This window comes from Narcine bancroftii, chromosome 7, assembly GCF_036971445.1.
Source record: "Narcine bancroftii isolate sNarBan1 chromosome 7, sNarBan1.hap1, whole genome shotgun sequence".
In the NCBI taxonomy this organism is placed as follows: domain Eukaryota; kingdom Metazoa; phylum Chordata; class Chondrichthyes; order Torpediniformes; family Narcinidae; genus Narcine; species Narcine bancroftii.
Window position 1 is genome coordinate 27,992,073 of NC_091475.1, and position 17,096 is coordinate 28,009,168.

General features: G+C 36.0%; 1 long non-coding RNA gene across 2 annotated transcripts in view; it reads right to left on the minus strand.

Annotated features, from left to right (window-relative positions):
• LOC138738651 (uncharacterized) overlaps positions 1–10,101 on the minus strand; it is a 57,402-nt gene extending 47,301 nt beyond the window's left edge. The window contains exons 1-3 of one of the 2 annotated variants that reach the window (XR_011341651.1): positions 9,911–10,101; positions 3,331–3,379; positions 1,800–1,834 (exon numbers count right to left, since the gene is read on the minus strand). This is a non-coding gene — a long non-coding RNA (uncharacterized lncRNA). The remainder of the gene's footprint in view (positions 1–1,799; positions 1,835–3,330; positions 3,380–9,910) is intronic. The other variant, XR_011341652.1, reaches the window with a different exon arrangement.
• Positions 10,102–17,096: the final 6,995 nt, after the last annotated feature.

A 17,096-nucleotide genomic window follows, 5' to 3' on the forward strand; every position in this document is an offset into this window, starting at 1 on the left:
TCATGATGAATTAAAATCCCCAAATGCCTGTCCAACATATCAGAAATGCTCTTCAGGGGGCAGGCTTGGATGTATCAATGACTTCTGTCTGCAGAAGATGTCATGAACAGAAATAGAGAGGCTACACTGCAACATGCAAACCACTAGTTAGCCACAGAAACTGGATGGCCAGATTGCAATTTACCAAGAAATATTTAAAAGAACCTGCAGAATTCTAGAAAAAGGTCTTGAGAACAGATGATACTAAGATTAACCTGTATCGAAGTTATAGCAAGAGTGAAGTGTGGAGGCATAAAGGAACTGCGGTGGTGGGAGTGTTATGGCCTGGTCATATATAGCTGCTACAGGTACTGGCACACTTATCTTCATTGATATAAATTCTGAGGTACATAGAAACATCTTATCAACTCAAATTCAAGCAAATGCCTCCAAAGTCATTGGATGGCACTTCATCCTACAGCAAGACAATGATCCCAAACATACTGCTTAAGCAACAAAGGAGTTTTCAAAGCTAAAAACTGGAAAAATCTTGAATGGCCAAGTCAGTCACCTGATCAAAATCCAATTAAGCATACTGAAGGTATATGCTGAAGAGAAAATTTAAGGGGACAAGCCCCTGAAACAAGCAAGATCTGAAGATGGCTGCAGTAGAGGCCTGGCAGAGCATCAGCAGAGAAGTTACTCAGCACCTGGTGATGTCTTTGAATTACAGACTTCAAGTAGTTGTTGCATGCAAGGGATTAGCAACAAAATACTAAAGGTACCATTGCTATGTCCCAAATATTATGGTGCCCTGAAATGAGGAGACTATGATTAAAAAGTGCTGTAATTTCTAAAGACCAAACCAAAATGTACAAAAATAACCTTGAATAAAATTTGGAATATGTACTTTAATCACATGTGAATTGTTTGTGGAGCACAGAGGCAAATAAAGGAAAAAAATGTGTATTTCTCCAAAACATTAAGGAGGTACTTCAATAGAGAGAGAGCTAAATGAGCACTTTGCCAAAGAATTAGATCAAAACTGCAGAGTCTACCACCTCTAATTGTGAATGGTAGCACACAAACAGCTAATGAAACGATGAAGTTCCAAGAACATCCTCATCCTCGGTGGGTAGGGCACAACGTGTGAGTGCTTAAATAAAGCTGATGCAATTGCATATATGTTTAAGCAGATGCACCTATTAGACGTCCATTTTGGATTCCTCCTTGTGATAGCCACCAACACATACGCCAAACTCCATGTTATATCAAGAAACAGCTTAGACTGCTGAACCCAGCAAAGGCTAAGGGTTCAGAAAACATCTCAGCTGTGATACTGAAGGCTTGCACTCTAGAATTTGCCAACTTTCTGTCCCATTGCACCCAGAGAACTGGCATCTAATGGAGAATTATGGAAAATTGCCCAGGTACCACCTGTTCTCAAAAAAACATGACTTAACTAATCCAGCTAATTCCCATTCAATCAGTCTGCTCTTGGTTGTCAGCCAGTTGATGGAGGTCACTGATTGATGAAGGAAAACATACACCTGTATTTTAAGCTGAGAGAGCTCAACCTTAAAATCCATCGAAAGTCACCTTCAAGGTTTCTGATTTGATTCTCATACTAGGGTCTTATTTGCATCTGATGGCGGATTGCTGATCCATTGTATTAGGAACAGCCTTTCATTCATGTCCAAGGTGAGAATTGATTGGTCTTCCAATACATTTATAGCATAAATAATTCTTTTCAAGGCAAGTTTTCTGGCATTATTTACAAATTATGCAAACAGCTAATTATTCAAAATTAAGTTATTTACCTGCCCCAAAGTGTTCTGAAGGGTCCTTGGAGATCCTAGAGGAGAGATTAGAACAAGGAGAAAGCTTCATTTTCCCATAAAGAGTTGGATCCCAAAGAATGATCTTAGAAACAGATGTGACTGAGCTTGAAGTATTGTTTGATTGTGTCAGAAAATAATGCATATCCCTGGCCTTTGCACAATGCCCACATAATGCAGGCCATATTGCTTTGCCTTTTCTCATCCTATCAGGATTATCAAGTTGTGTGTTATAATCAGATTGAAAAGTGTGGTGACACTTTTGGAACTGCATCTAGCAGATCTCTTTACCCTTCTATCTCATTCACTCTCACAATTTTAGATTACTAACTGTGGTCTCTTGAATGTTCTACCTGTACCAACTGAATTCTCTCTGTAACTGTAATTTTGGACAGTGACTATCCTTTATTATGTATAAGCTGTCTACCGATCTGCTCATAAAATAATCTCTAACACTGCATCTTGGTGCATGTGACAGTAAAGTTGGACTTGAGCTTGATTTTACCTCAGCAGATCAAGCACATCAGAATTGTGGAGGAGAGCTGTCAGTAATGATTCCTTTGAGTAGCTTTTATTCTGAGAAGTTGAACACTAAAACTATAGGAAGAGTGAGATAGGGGACATGGTGGGTGTTGAGGGATAAGGGTGCCATGATAGCTCCATTGTGTTCCTGGTACCAACTTAATGGCATTGTTGAAGTAAATTCAACTGCAAATTAAAGCTGTGACATTCTATCCTCTTGGCAAAATCTCCTGACTGGTTTTAGTACTTTATGGAAAGAAAAAGGAAGATTTTGATTTGTATACTGCCTTTCATAACCTCAGAACATTGCAAATTGCTTAGTAACCTACTAAATGTTCTAACAGAGTAATCACTAAGATGTAGGAAAAGTATCAGCCAAATTGGGTGCAAAGAGTATGATGGCCACTGCTGGAATACTCTGAGCTCCATCATTATGACAGTTGACATCCTATGATGGTGGAGCAGAAGCTGCAGCCTTGGTGGCCGATGATAGATTATGTGGTGCTGATTGAGATGGCAGAAAGTTCTGTCTACAGTGCCTTGGAGCATGCCTGAGGGGGGAAGGGATATTGAAACCATTGGTGGCCTTTGCAAACCCCAATTGTTGGATAAAACAAAAAGACTACTATATATACTCATGCAATCGTCAAATTTGTTTGGTCCACTTTTTCGGGCCAAAAAAGGAGGGGGTTTGACTTTTGACTGTGGTAAGTACCTGTATTGTAGAGGTGTTGGGAGCTCGGTTGGCCAGGATTGGGTGGTAGGTCTGTGGTTGAGGCTTTGGGAGCTCAGCTGGGTGAGTGACTGGGGAGGATTGGGATCTCGTTCTAGATGTGCCAGAACATCCAAGGTCAGTGCCAAAACTAGGGAGGTCAATTTTTACACAGGTCATACAAAAACACCTAATTTTTGGGCCAAAAAAGAGGGGTTCAGCTATTACACGGTATCGACGGTTACACGATAAATGTGGACTGGGTACAATGGAGCTCACCTCTTTACAAAGCCAGCAGCCCCTACTCATCCAGCTTCTACTCTCAATTCTGTCAAGACCAAAGCAGATATGTGACGTACATCACAACTAAAGCAATGCAAATTGTTGAATCCGTCAGAGAGGCAATACAAATTCAAATATCAGATGAAAATCCAAACGGCACGGTCTAATAGTGTACTGGGGTTCAATTATTATATCTAGGTTTCATATTTATAAGACTCTTGATCCTTCTGACAGGTACTTGTGTGATCTAAAAAAGAAACAAGGAGCTCACATGATATCTTCAAATCAAATGCCCACAGATAATAGCTACTTTTAAAAGTGTATTTTGTGTGTATGTGTGTGTGTGAGATGATTGGCAAGTCATTGAACTTATTGTCATTTATTTACAGTCATTTTATCATTTCATCAGATATAAATCTGCTTAATTGCAACAATGTATCAACATTAATGATTCACACTCCAACTATGCTCTAGATTCCCTTTAGAGCTTCATCGGGAGCACTGCAGAAATAAACTGTCTCCTAAAATACAGGATGAAGTAGTGATTTGTTTCCTAGAAACAAAAGATGTAATCAGCTCAATTTTGCCTGCATCGTTTGAGTTTCCACATGGACTGTTACCATCAACCATGGAATGGCCCTGCATAAGTCTTAATGAGTGCGGTTATAAAGATCGTATGGTTTATCTGCCTCAGCGAATACCTTCTCTCTTAAAGATGCCCTTCATTTATCTATCTACTATCTTTACTCTTTCATCTATAACTCTGATCCTTCATCTAGTAAGCATTCTCAAGTTTGAAACTATTTAAAAGGTGTCAAGATTTTAGAATGCTCAATTAGACTGCTGTACATGAAGACAAAAGTGACTATAGATGGTGAAATTTGCAATAAAAAGCAACATGGGAAAAACCAAGCATGTCAAGCAGGATCTGTGGAAGGAGATGTCGTCAGTCAACCTTTTAGGTTGAAATCCGATGCAAACTGCAACTTCAAATTGCATCTTTTGCCTCTCACAGTTGCTCCTGACCCGCTGAGTACTCCCAGCTCTGTACAGCTTTACTTTCCATTGCAGATCATTGGACCTCTCTCTGCCAATGGCAATCTCATTGCTAACCCAAACCTGCCATCTTTACCAGCCAGAAGATCAGTATGTGGGATACCATCAACAGCAGGCTCCTGCCAGGTTACACACTTCCTGACCCAAATACTTAGTGAGGTACCAGTAATGTGGGAGAACCTTCATAACTGAAAAAAGTACACAGGTGATTCCTCTGGAATGATTGTTTGGAATTAAGAAGGATGATGAAAAGATGGTGGTATAATACCTGTAGGAGTGAAGGAACTATAAATTAATGAGAGGGTGCTGGTGGTATCTAAAGAGTGAACTAGAGTACCTAGAAGTCACAGTCTCTTCAGAATTCTGAAAGGGGAGAAGGTTGAGATGATGGGGACGTCGTTCTGGATGTGCCAGAACATCCAAGGTCCCTCTTAGTTAAGGGTGAGAGGAATCTTTACTTGAGGGAAAAAAAACAAACTGATTTGTAAAGCAATAACATCAGATATGATGTGCTAGTCCTTGAGAAACTCCTGGAGTGCAAAACTTGACTGAGAGATCTAGTCACAGTAATTATGAGATATTTATAGTGCTGTGTTTAGTTGATTATACTGGTCAACACATTTTATTCAAAAGGATTGCTTCCTGAAAAAAAAATTAGGGATTATTATAGATAACTTCAAAGATGAACACAAAGATAATTTCAGATTTGCTGTATCACATATTAAGATGGGGAAATATAAATTAACTTTTATTGAATTTAGCATGTTTAATCATATAATGATCAGACACATTGTGTTTGTTCAACTGATCTAAAAATGTTTTACTGCTGATTTTCATTTGTACTCAGCATCTGATGCCTCTCGTGTCAGTGGCCAATAATAGTCAGCCAGCATTGGTGGATTCCAGTTGCCCTGTCACCACTTTTCCATGGCTGTAATGTCTTGGTAAAACCTTTCACTATTCTTGTCACTGACTACACCAAGATCAGCAGGGAAAAAGTCCAAGTGCAAAGGCAGAAAGTGAATTTTCAATGACATGTTGCACTTCGTGTCATTTGAAGCATGTTAAAACCATGACAGGAAATCACAAAGAGAGGTTATATCTAAAAAATTGTACATGGTAGGAAAATGTTACGGTAATTTTCATAATTAGCAGCCTAAAATCCATAAAATACACCCAAAAGTGTTCAGGAAGCAAAATCATAGTTCAATATTATGGGTTAAAATGTTATTTAGAACTCTCCCTCATTCAGCTTTTACATCTAACTTTGGAGATGGATGGAGTCTTGAGTGTAATATTGAACAACACATTCATGACTCTGGAATGGGATTTGAACCTGCTACCTTCAGAATAAGAGGTAAGGGTGCCACCAACTGATCATAATCAAGAGTTGGCATGTTCAAAGCAAATGTTCAGTTGATAATCCCATTAAGTAAATTAATAAAGAATGTAAAAGCCAAAATGCTAATGGGCACTTTGGTAAGATACTGTGTACCAGATGGTTTTCACATTAACAACAGATCACTGGGTAGCTGGCTGATGAATAAATAAATAAATATGGGGAAACACATATTGGAGTTTTGTGAACAACAAAAGCAACACCTACTATGATTAGAGTCCCCACCCCCCATCCCCCCCAAGCTGGGTCACATGTATGTGTTAAATGATAGAAATTTAGATGAATACAAGATAAAAAAAATTGAAACTGCTGCAAAGCTTGGATATACAATTAGTGATTGAGGCAGAAATGAAGTAAACATTTGAGATTAGATTTGATAGTGAAATGACAGGAAAGGAAATGAAGTGACATGGCAACAGGGTTAATAAAAAGATTGATTAGAACTATTTGCTTATATGAACATAGAGCATTGTAGCAGAGTTCAGGCCCTTTGGCCTGTAATGTTGTGCCAATCGATCTAAAACTTCCCTACCTCCACCCATAATCCTTTATGCCTGACTATGAATCTTTTAAATGTTCCTATTGTACCAGCCTTCACTACAACCCCTGGCAATGCATTCCAGGCATCCATTACACTTTTTTAAAAAAACTTAACCCTGACATCTCCCTTGAACTTTCCTCCCCTTAAACTGATGTCCTCTGTTATTTGCTACTGTTGCCCTGGGAAAAAATGTGCTGGCTGTTCACCCTACCTATGCCTCTCATCATGCAGTCAGTCACCTTTCATCCTTCCTTGAAAAAAGCTTTCAAGATAGACTGATAGAACTGTCCAGTCTTTTTCTATTTATTTCTCTATTGATTTCAAAATGAAATCCTCTTTTGGCAAGTCAACCAGTAATCAGGATTATATAAGATTATTTTACCTCAAACGTATATTAACCACAAAACACTAACTTCTAAAACAAATTGATCCAACAGGATTATCAGAAAGAACAGTGGGAACTCGAAGTTAAATTTTTGTCTTTTTCTCAGCATTGAGTACAGTATATGAACAAAAAGTTATGAAGAGAGATTGAAGATGCTTGGACAGTTTATACAAGAACAAAGAAATTTAGGCGAGTGTAGAAATTAATTTCATTGATGTTGTGAAGTTGATAACAGTGAGATTTACTTTAAAATAACTGATTTCGAGGGAAATTGGGGATAATTTTGGATTAGTTATTCAGAGAGCTATAAAAAATGTTAAGAGGATAAACAATTGAAATCAAGAAGAATAAAACATGAAAATTATAAGATATGGGCAGATATCTCCAGTATTTCTACTGAACAGGTCAAATAGGCAAGGTTGCCCATTTGTCCCGAGCACTGTTCATATTAGCCATTGAACTGCTGGCAGAAGCCATTTGGCAGGATCCAGCCATAAAGGGGTTTAAGGTGGGCCAGGTGAAACACAAAATCAAACTTTTTGCTGACAATGTGATAGTATATTTGATGGACTCTGGGTGGGAGGTGTTGAATAGACTAAGGACCACACTGGAGGATTATGGGAAGGTTTCAGGGTATAAGGTAAATTTGGATAAAAGTGTGTGATAATGCCTTTGACAAATGGGGGATTATAGGCAGTACCAACAAGGAAGTCAATTCAAATGGCCGCAAGAAGGATTATGATCAGTATAAATGTGGCAGTGAGTTTGAGTGGCTGGGGGAGGATATAAAGTACTTTGGGGTCAGAGTAGATAAAGATTTAGATAACTTATGCAGACTTACTTATCTCCCTTTGCTTCAAAAATTAAGGAGGACGTGCTTAGATGGAAGGCTTTGCCCATAACATTGATGAGCAGAGTCAACTGTGTCAGAATGAAGGTGATGCCAAAGCTCCAGTATCTTTTCCAATCATTGAAAGATTGCAACTGGGACAAGGAGTATTGTTCATTTGAATTTCAGGCTTTTGCTTTTCTAAGTGCAACCAAGAAACAAAAAGCCAGCAAGCTATCCTGAGGCTTAAATGCTATACCTGTGTTAATTATAGTGTGGTAGAGCCCACCTCACTGACAAAAGACAGAGGAGAAAAAACCCAGCACCCAACCCCAACCAACCAATTTTCCCTTGCAACCGCTGCAACCGTGTCTGCCTGTCCCGCATCGGACTTGTCAGACACAAACGAGCCTGCAGCTGACGTGGACATTACCCCTCCATAAATCTTCGTCCGTGAAGCCAAGCCAAAGAAAGAAAGAGAGTCATGCACTTTGGCCCACCATGGACATGCTGACCATCACAAACCTAACTCCATTTTCCAACATTTGGGTCCTTTTACAATTCAAATGTTCTTCTAGATTCTTAGATGTTCCTCAGATCCTCTCTAAACCTAAACTATGCCCTCTAGTTTAAAATGCCTTTGCTACAAGAAGTTTTCCTACAATCTATCTCTCTGTGCCTCTCATAATTTTGTTTTCCTACAATCTATCTCTCTGTGCCTCTCATAATTTTCTATACCACTATCTTTCTCCATTTTTCTGCAGTCCAAGGTACACAAATCCATCCTATCTAATTGCACTTTATAACTGAAATGTTCCACTCCAGGCAAAATCTTCTTCACCCTCTCCAGTGCGATCACATCCTCATTCTAGACATAATAACCAGAAAGTATACTCTAGCTCTCGTCTAACCAATGTTTCCTAACCTCCCAGCTGTTATATCCTGTAATCTGGAATGTTCCATATGTCCTCCTCACCACTTTATCTACTTGTGCTGCCATCTTCTGAGATTCCTGGACTTGTATACCAGATTCTTCAGTACTCCCTTGGACCTACTGACAAATTACATACACTTGAACTGTTTTGCCTGCTACCTTAATCAATTGATCCATTACCATTAAATGGATTACTGAAAGACCAGGCATAGGAAATTCAGAGAATTGCATCACCAACTTGTAACTACTCTCCCACAGCTTTCACAGAATGGAGTTATGTTCTTAGTATTATATTAGAATGAGACAATGTTTGGAATGTAGATAAGCAGACAAGAAGAATTAGTACAAAGGCAACATAGGGCAAACACTTTAAATTTGGAATATAAACAGTAAAATTGTTAGATAACTCATATGAGGTTGGGAAGAAATGTGAAACATGTCTATGGACCTTTCATCTTAATACTGATAGCAGTAAAAATAATGCAATCATTTTCAGTGGCAATAATGATGAAGAGTGGTCAACTATGTATGGAGCCAGAAGAGATAGGGGAGATTTTAAATAGATTTTTACATTAGTATTTACAGTACTCAGGAGACTGGCACATTCTAGGGAAGTGAGGCAAACAAGCAGTGAGATCATGACACCTATAGAGATTAAAGATGAGGAGGTGCTTGCTGTCTTAAAGCAAATAACTGTGGTTAAATCCATAGGGCCTAAGAGGGCATTTCCTTGTACCTTAGAGAAGCTGGTATAAAAATTACAGGGGGCTTGGCAGGTATATTTAAAACGTCCTTGGCCAAAAGTGAGGTGCAGAAGGATTGGAAGATAGCTCGTGTTGATCCATTGTTTAAAAAAGGTTCTGAAAGTAATCCAGGAAATTATAGCCCAGTGAGCCTGATGTCAGTTATTGGAAGGTTTTCGAAGAGATCAGATGCACAAGTATTTTGAGAGTCCAGAACTGGTTAGGGATAGTCAACATAGCTTTGTGTTGTAGGTTGTGTTTACCATTCTTATGGAATTTTTCAAGGAGGTTACCAGAAAATTTGATGAAAGAAAGGCTGTGGATATTGTCTAGATGGTCTTTAGTAAGGCCTATGACAAGGTACCACATAGGAGGTTAGTAAGGAAGGTTCAGTTGCTCAGTATTCCTGATGAAGTAGTGAACTGGATTCAACATTGGTAGATAGGAGAAGCCAGAAATTGCCAGTAGACAATTGCTTCTCAGACTGGATGCCTGGGACTAGTGGTGTGCCTCATGGATATTGTTTTTGTCATCTCTATCAATGATTTGGATGATGAGAGTTAGGAGGCAAGAACCAGACCCTCGCAAGAAAGTGATTAAGAAGAGTTAAAAAGTCAAGTTTTAAAATTCAACCTTGAAGAAAAAAAGTCTATCTAAACATTTCAAGAATATCACCAAAGAGGAACCAACCTGTTGCACAGTCTTCTGGAGTCCAACAGGCAGCCAAAGGAGATCAGGACCAGAGGCCTGCCAGCCAGAAGAAGCCTAGGGCAGGAGTTCACTCCACCCTCGCGTGAGTAGCTTGTCCATTGGGACAACTGGAGGTATATCTCCACCACCTCCTGGCACAGCTAGTGCTTTTGATAGTACAAGCAGGTTCCAACTGCTGCAACAACACATAGAAAAGGAGGATGAAGTCATAACAGACTCACTGGACATCAATAACAGTGCAGATGAAGAAGAACAAGCTACATAGAAGAAACCCCTACTGTTCGGTAAAGGTAAACAGCCAGAAGGCTCAAAGAGTACTGTATACCCTTGAAGATGTAATGAATGAATTGAGAGAACTGAGAATTTATTTTTTTTAAGACTTTATTAAAAATTTAAACCACAATACATTCAAATATGTTCAAGTATGATAATTCATGTATAAGAAAACATGTGGTATATACCAAATCCCCCCCCTACCCCATCCCCTCCCCACTAACCCTCCCTCCACTCTCTACTAACCCCAACCCCAAGGATAGAAGAAAGGTAAAAAGGTGATTCAACTATCAATAACATAACTAAATATCATGAATTAGGGTAACACCACCACAATGGGCCATAGAAAATTCAAAAATTTAAACCCATATAATCCAAATAGGGCTCCGTACTTTTCGGTATAAAAGATAGTTATCATGTAAATTGTACGTTATCTTTTCCAATGGAATACATGATCTCAATTCCATATGCCATCATTGCAAACTTAACTCAATATCATTTTTTCAAGTAATCGCCGTACATTTTCTCACTACAGCCAAAGCTAATCTTAAAAGCACAATTTGATACCTAGTCAATCTCAATTTAAAATCTAACATTTTAACATTACCTAATAAAAATAATGTTAGTTCCATTGACAATTCAATCTTAAAAACTTTCTCTAAAAACTCCTCAAGTCGTGTCCAAAAAAATTTAACAGTGTCACATAACAAAACAGAATGTAAAAAAAAGACTTATTTATGATTCCTAAAACATAAATTTGAATGAATTAAATTATATCTCTAAATTTTCAGGAGTTATATACCACATTTTATAACTGATGTATAAAATTATAATGAGCTAATCTATATCTTACATGAATAATCTTAGTCATACTATCTTTACATAAATTTCTCCAATCTTCCTGATCAATTGATATTCCCAAATCTTTTTCCCACTTTAATTTGGACTTATGCAAATCTAACTTGGGCATTTTATTCTGTAATAACGAATACATTTCAGATACAAATTTTTTTCTTTCCACCTTCCATTAGTAAAATTTCAAATTTTGACTGCCTTGGCAATCTCAAAGTATGTCCAAAATTATCCAATATGATCCAACTTGATAATAACAAAAAAGAGTACATTGTGGTATTTCATATTTTTCCTTCATTCTTTGAAAAGAAATAAAATAACCAGCTTCATAACAATCTTGTACAGTCTTAATTCCTTTCAGATACCATATTTTCAAAAGCTGGTTATTAAGAGTAAAAGGAAAAAGGTGTCTTATCTGAAAATTTCCCCTATGAACCTATTTCCTTATTTATTATATTCCATAATTCAATTAAATGTCTCAAAATAGGTGAATTATTAATAAATAATAACTTAGAATTCCATTAATAAATAAATTGCTCCATCTTCTTTTCACCAATTTTAGTTAACCTAATATTAGCCCATACCAATGGATTTTTCAATTCAAACATTCTTTTAATAAATTCTAATTGTGCTGCTTTATAATAGTTTTGAAAATTCGGGAATTGCAAACCTCCCAATTCATACCTCCAAGTTAATTTTTGTAAAGATACCCTGACCATTTTATCTTTCCACAAAAAATTCCTAAATATAGAATTCAGATCTTTAAAAAAACTTTGGAGGAATTTTGCAAGGAATAGACTGAAAAAGATATTGTAGTTGAGGAAAAATATTCATCTTGATACAATTACCTCTGCCTATTAATGTTATAGGTAAATCTTTCCATGTAGTTAAGTCATTTTTAATTTTATGAAATAAAGGAAAATAATTTAATTTGTATAAATTATCCAAATTCTTATCTAACCTAATACCTAAATATTTAATTTGGTCTGCCCATTTACAATCAGTATAATCAGCATCAATCAGTGATAAAATCTCACTCTTCTAGATATTGCACCATATTATTTCAATATTTTATAATGATTTTAAAGAATTTTGAAGTTCTATTAAATAAATAAAAACATCATCAGAAAATAAATTAATCTTATACTCCTCAGATTTCACTTTAATATTATTATCTTGTCTTATCAATTGAGCCAAATCTTCAATAGCTAGTGCAAACAGTGCTGGAAACCTTGCCTAGTAAATCTTTCTAACAAAAAAAGACGATGATATTTGGCCATTTGTCACCACTCTGGCAGCAGGATTTCTATATAAAGATTCAATCCAACTAATAAACATTAGTCCAAACCTAAATTTTTTCAATACTTGAAATAAAAAACTCCATTCTATCCTATCGAATGCATTTTCAGCATCTAATGATTAGACCATTGGTAAGTTGGATTCCTTCCAAGAAATATGAACCAAAATAATTTTACAATATTATCTGCAAAATAATTATTTTTAATAAATCCAGCTTGATCTAAATTAATTAAACCTGGTTACTAATTCAATAATCTATTTGCTAGAACCTTAGTTACAATTTTATAATCAACATTTAACAAAGAAATAGGTCTATATGATCCAGTATTTAAAGGATCTCTGTCTTTCTTAAGGGTAATAATTATAATTGCCTGAGATAAAGAATCTGGTAAAGAATTAACCACCATTACTTATTTCAATATATCCATTAGCAAAGGCATTAATAAATATTTAAATGTTTTATAAAATTCAGGTGTAAATCCATCTTCACCAGGAGGTTTCCCATTAGGCATTGATTTAAGTGCTTCTATAATTTTTCGTTAAGTAAAGGGAGCACTTAATTCATTATGTTCTTGAATACTTAAAAAAGGAAACTGAAGGTCAGCTAAAATATTATCAATTTTAACCTCATCCTTTTTGGATTCAGATGTATATAATTTCATATAAAATTCCTTAAAGCATCATTTATATCTTGGGGTTTATATGTAATATTTCATTTTTTTTCTAATAGCATTAATTGTTCTAGAAGTCAGCTCTGTCTTTAATTGCCATGCTAATACTTTATGGGTTCTCTCCCCTAATTCATAATATTTTTGTCTAGTTCTTTGTAATAATTTCTCCTTTTTATAAATCTGCAATGAATTATAATGCAAATTTTTATTTATCAATTGTATCTTCTTAGTCTCCATTGAATTCTACTATTAAATTTTTTTCTAAATTTTCTATTTTTTTCCAATTTATCAACCTCACTGGAATACTGTTCTTAACTTTAGTTGAAAAACTAATAATTTGTACTCTTAAATAATGCTTTTAAAGCATCCCACAAAATAAATTTACTATTAATTGAATCTATTTATTTGTAAATTTCTATAAAGTTACAAAACTCTACATTTCTTAACAATAAAGAATTCAATCTCCATCTATATGTAGTGTCTTTTTTATGAGCCTATACATTTAATAATAAAAAAGAATGATCTGACAATATTCTACTTTTATATTCAGCAGATATTACACATCCTTGCAAATGGGCTGATAATGTAAAAAAATTCTAGAGTAAGAATCACATCGAAAAAAATAAATCAAAAACACATTTTTAGGATTCAACCTTCTCCAAATTAATTTCCTTCATTAATGTCAAAATGTGTTTTGCCATTTTAATTCTACTTACTATTTTCGGAGATTTATCTAATAATGGGTTAAACAACAATTAAAATCTCCTTCAATCATTTCCTTTTCATGTGCCTGCGCCAAATTTAAAAAAAAGAATCTTGAATAAATTTCTCATCATCAACATTTGGCGCATATTCATGAGTGTCCAAAATTCTGAATAAATTTGACAATTAATAACTAAAAACCTACCAACTGAGTCACAAACAGCTGATTCTAATTTTAAAAAGGCAGTTTCTTATTAATCAAAATAGCGACACCTCTTGCTTTAGAATTGAAGGAAGAAGCTATAAATTGACCAACCCAATCTCTTTTCAATTTCTGATGTTCCTTTTCAGTCAAATGAGTTTCTTGCAAGAAAGCAATATCTACTTTGAACTTTTTAATATAAGCCAAAACTCTCTTCCTCTTGATCAGATTATTGAGCTCATTAACATTAAACATCACATACTAAATATAGTAAATGTTGAACTTCTGTTGCCTGCTGGGATGGGACCCCTGCCTGTGGTTAATCTGCAAAGTAAAGTACATCTCATTGATGGAAAAGAAAGAAACCCTTAAAAAGAGAAAAATAAAATACATAAACTCCCCAAAGCTGGAAACCTGATCCCTATCGTATGTGTATATGTATGGCATTTGCCACAATCAGAGGGTAGCTTTGCATTCTATATTAACAATGCTAGAGGGCAAGGGGGTGTTTAATTATTATGGACACAGTATATGTTAAGTTTATTTTAGCAATATTCTTTCTTTTCCTTTCTTACTTGGTTCGCTGAAGGGTGTGTGTCTCTCCACAGAAGAAAAAGAATAAGCAACTTTTTGGAGAAGGCATGTGGGGAGAGGGGATGGGGAGCACAAAGAGAGTATAATGAGCTTTTGTTGAGATGAATAATACAGTCATTTATAAGTTTTAATGTTAATGGTTTGAATGGAACAGTGAAGAGAAAGAGAGTGTTAACACTTTAAAAAAAATTGGAGTTGATCTAGCATTCCTACAAGAGTCTCATTCCTACAAAAACCAAAAAGGGACTGGGTTGGCATGTATTTGCCTCTTCGTTCAATTCAAAAGGAAGAGGAGTGGCGATCTTGATGCAGAAAAACTTTCCAGTTAGATTAAAGGATGTAGTAATAGATCCAGCAGTTAGGAATGTAATAGTGCACTGTCAAATATATTCTGAATTCTCAACCCTTATGAATCTATATGTGCCAAATGTTGCTGATGAGAAATTTATCATGAAACATTTCTTAATTTGGCAGATGCCTAATGCTATGAGCCCAGAAGATCCTAAAACCCAAGCAGCAATAGAAATTCACCAAGACAAATGGTTTCTTAAACAAAAGTTACTTTTAATTATCTTTAAACATGAAAACAGGATCAAACTCTAACTTATTACTATTAACTTAACCTAACTTAACCCCCTTCTAATTCTAAGCGCACATGTATGTAATGTGTGTAGAAGTTCAGAAAAGTTCTTTGATTCACAGTCCAATCTCACTTCTCACTTCCATGTTCACCGGCATCAGGCAATTCTTATACTTAACATTTAATTTATTTAACATTTATGAAGTTCACCAGGCTTTGGTGCTTGAAAGGTAAATGGTTACTGTTCAGAAAGATTCTTGTCAGTTTTCGGAGAGAGATTTGTTGCTCATTGAACACAAACTGATTCTTTCTAATCAGCCATGTCAGTGTCTTGCCGAAAAAACTTGCCCCATCAGGGTTTTCCAGATGATAACTTCTTTCTTTCAGGTCACTACAGAGTTCCTTTTCTGTTTCCCTTATTTCGAGTGAAATATTATACAGCCAGCCATCTCCTCTTGTATGGGCCACAAAGGCTTTGAACAGACTGAACTAGAGCTCATAACCCATCTTCAAAATGGGGTTTTTCCACAAGCTTGCCAGCTTTGTCATGTTCTAGTCCCAGCTGCTGCTGCTGAACTCTCTCTCTCTCTCTCTCTCTCTCTCTCTCTCTCTCTCTCTCTCACACTCTCTCTCAGGAAAAAAAACCTAACCCTCTCAGAAGAGCCAACTGCACCCAGCACCGGACCTAATATTTGAGTCCATTCATCTGTTACTTTCCAAAACAATAATCTATTACTCCACAGCATTACCAATTAACACTTACTTGTGAAATCCTTATGGCCATTCTTCAAAGTTTTTTCAAAGGCACTCAGAGCCTGGGCTGTCTGGCTTGAGCAGAACTCTGGCATTTTAAATGAGATCTGTTTTTATGCAAAAAAAACCTGCCACAATTTTATCTCCTTTAAAACCTATCTATATACAATATAAAATATAATATAATCTGGCACACTATGAAAATATTTTAGTGTAAGGAGATTTCAGTTTTTGTCTTGACCCAATTCTAGAAATATCCACAAGGGTAGTGATAAGGGCAAAAGAAGCAAAAGCCACTTTGAGAATAATGAGAGAACTAAACTTAATGGACATCTGGTGAAGGATTCATCCAAGAGAAAGAGATTATTCTTTTTATTCAAAAAGACATGATTCCTATTCTATGATAGATTTATTTTTGATATCAGCCCAATTACAAGGTAGGATAATGGATTCTGAATATAGAGCAAGAGTTTTATCACATCACTCTCCTTATATTGACTATCATGATGTCAGATAAAGAAAAATTAGTCTATAGATGGTGTCTTAATTCTTTGCTGTTGAGAAGATCAGACTTTTGTGATTTTACTGGGAGACAAATTCAAATATTTTGTGAGACCAACTGCAATTCAACTATTGATAAATTTATTATATTGAACACTCTGAAAGCATATGTAAGAGGAAAAATTATAAGCTATACTTCTCAGATCAAGAAGGAATATACAAGAGAGGTGGAGCAACTAGAAAGAGAAATACTTTATTTGGAAAAGGAATTTCAATAAGGGATTCTGAAGAGAAGCATAGACTTGGAAGAACAGGTAGACCTTAATGTCCCCTTTACCCATATGGATGTGAAGGAGGCACTAGGTTCTTTGTAAATCATCAAGGATCTACACCTCCCAGTACACACTCTGTTCTCACTGCTGCCATCAGGAAAAACATAGGTGCCACAAGATTTGCACCACCAGGTTCATGAACAGCTGCTACCCCTCCACTATCAAATGCCTCAACAACAAACTCAATTAGGGATTAATTTAAGGACTCTTACATGCACTTTATTGATTTTTAAATTTTCTATGTATAGCACAGTCAGTTTGTTTACGCTTGTTATCTATTTACAGTTCTTGTTTGCATGTACTGTGTACAGTTTTTATTGCACCACCAATAAGTGGTAATTCTGTCTCACCCACAGAAAAAAGAATCTCAGTGGTATATGATGTCAAGCATGTACTCTGTCCATAA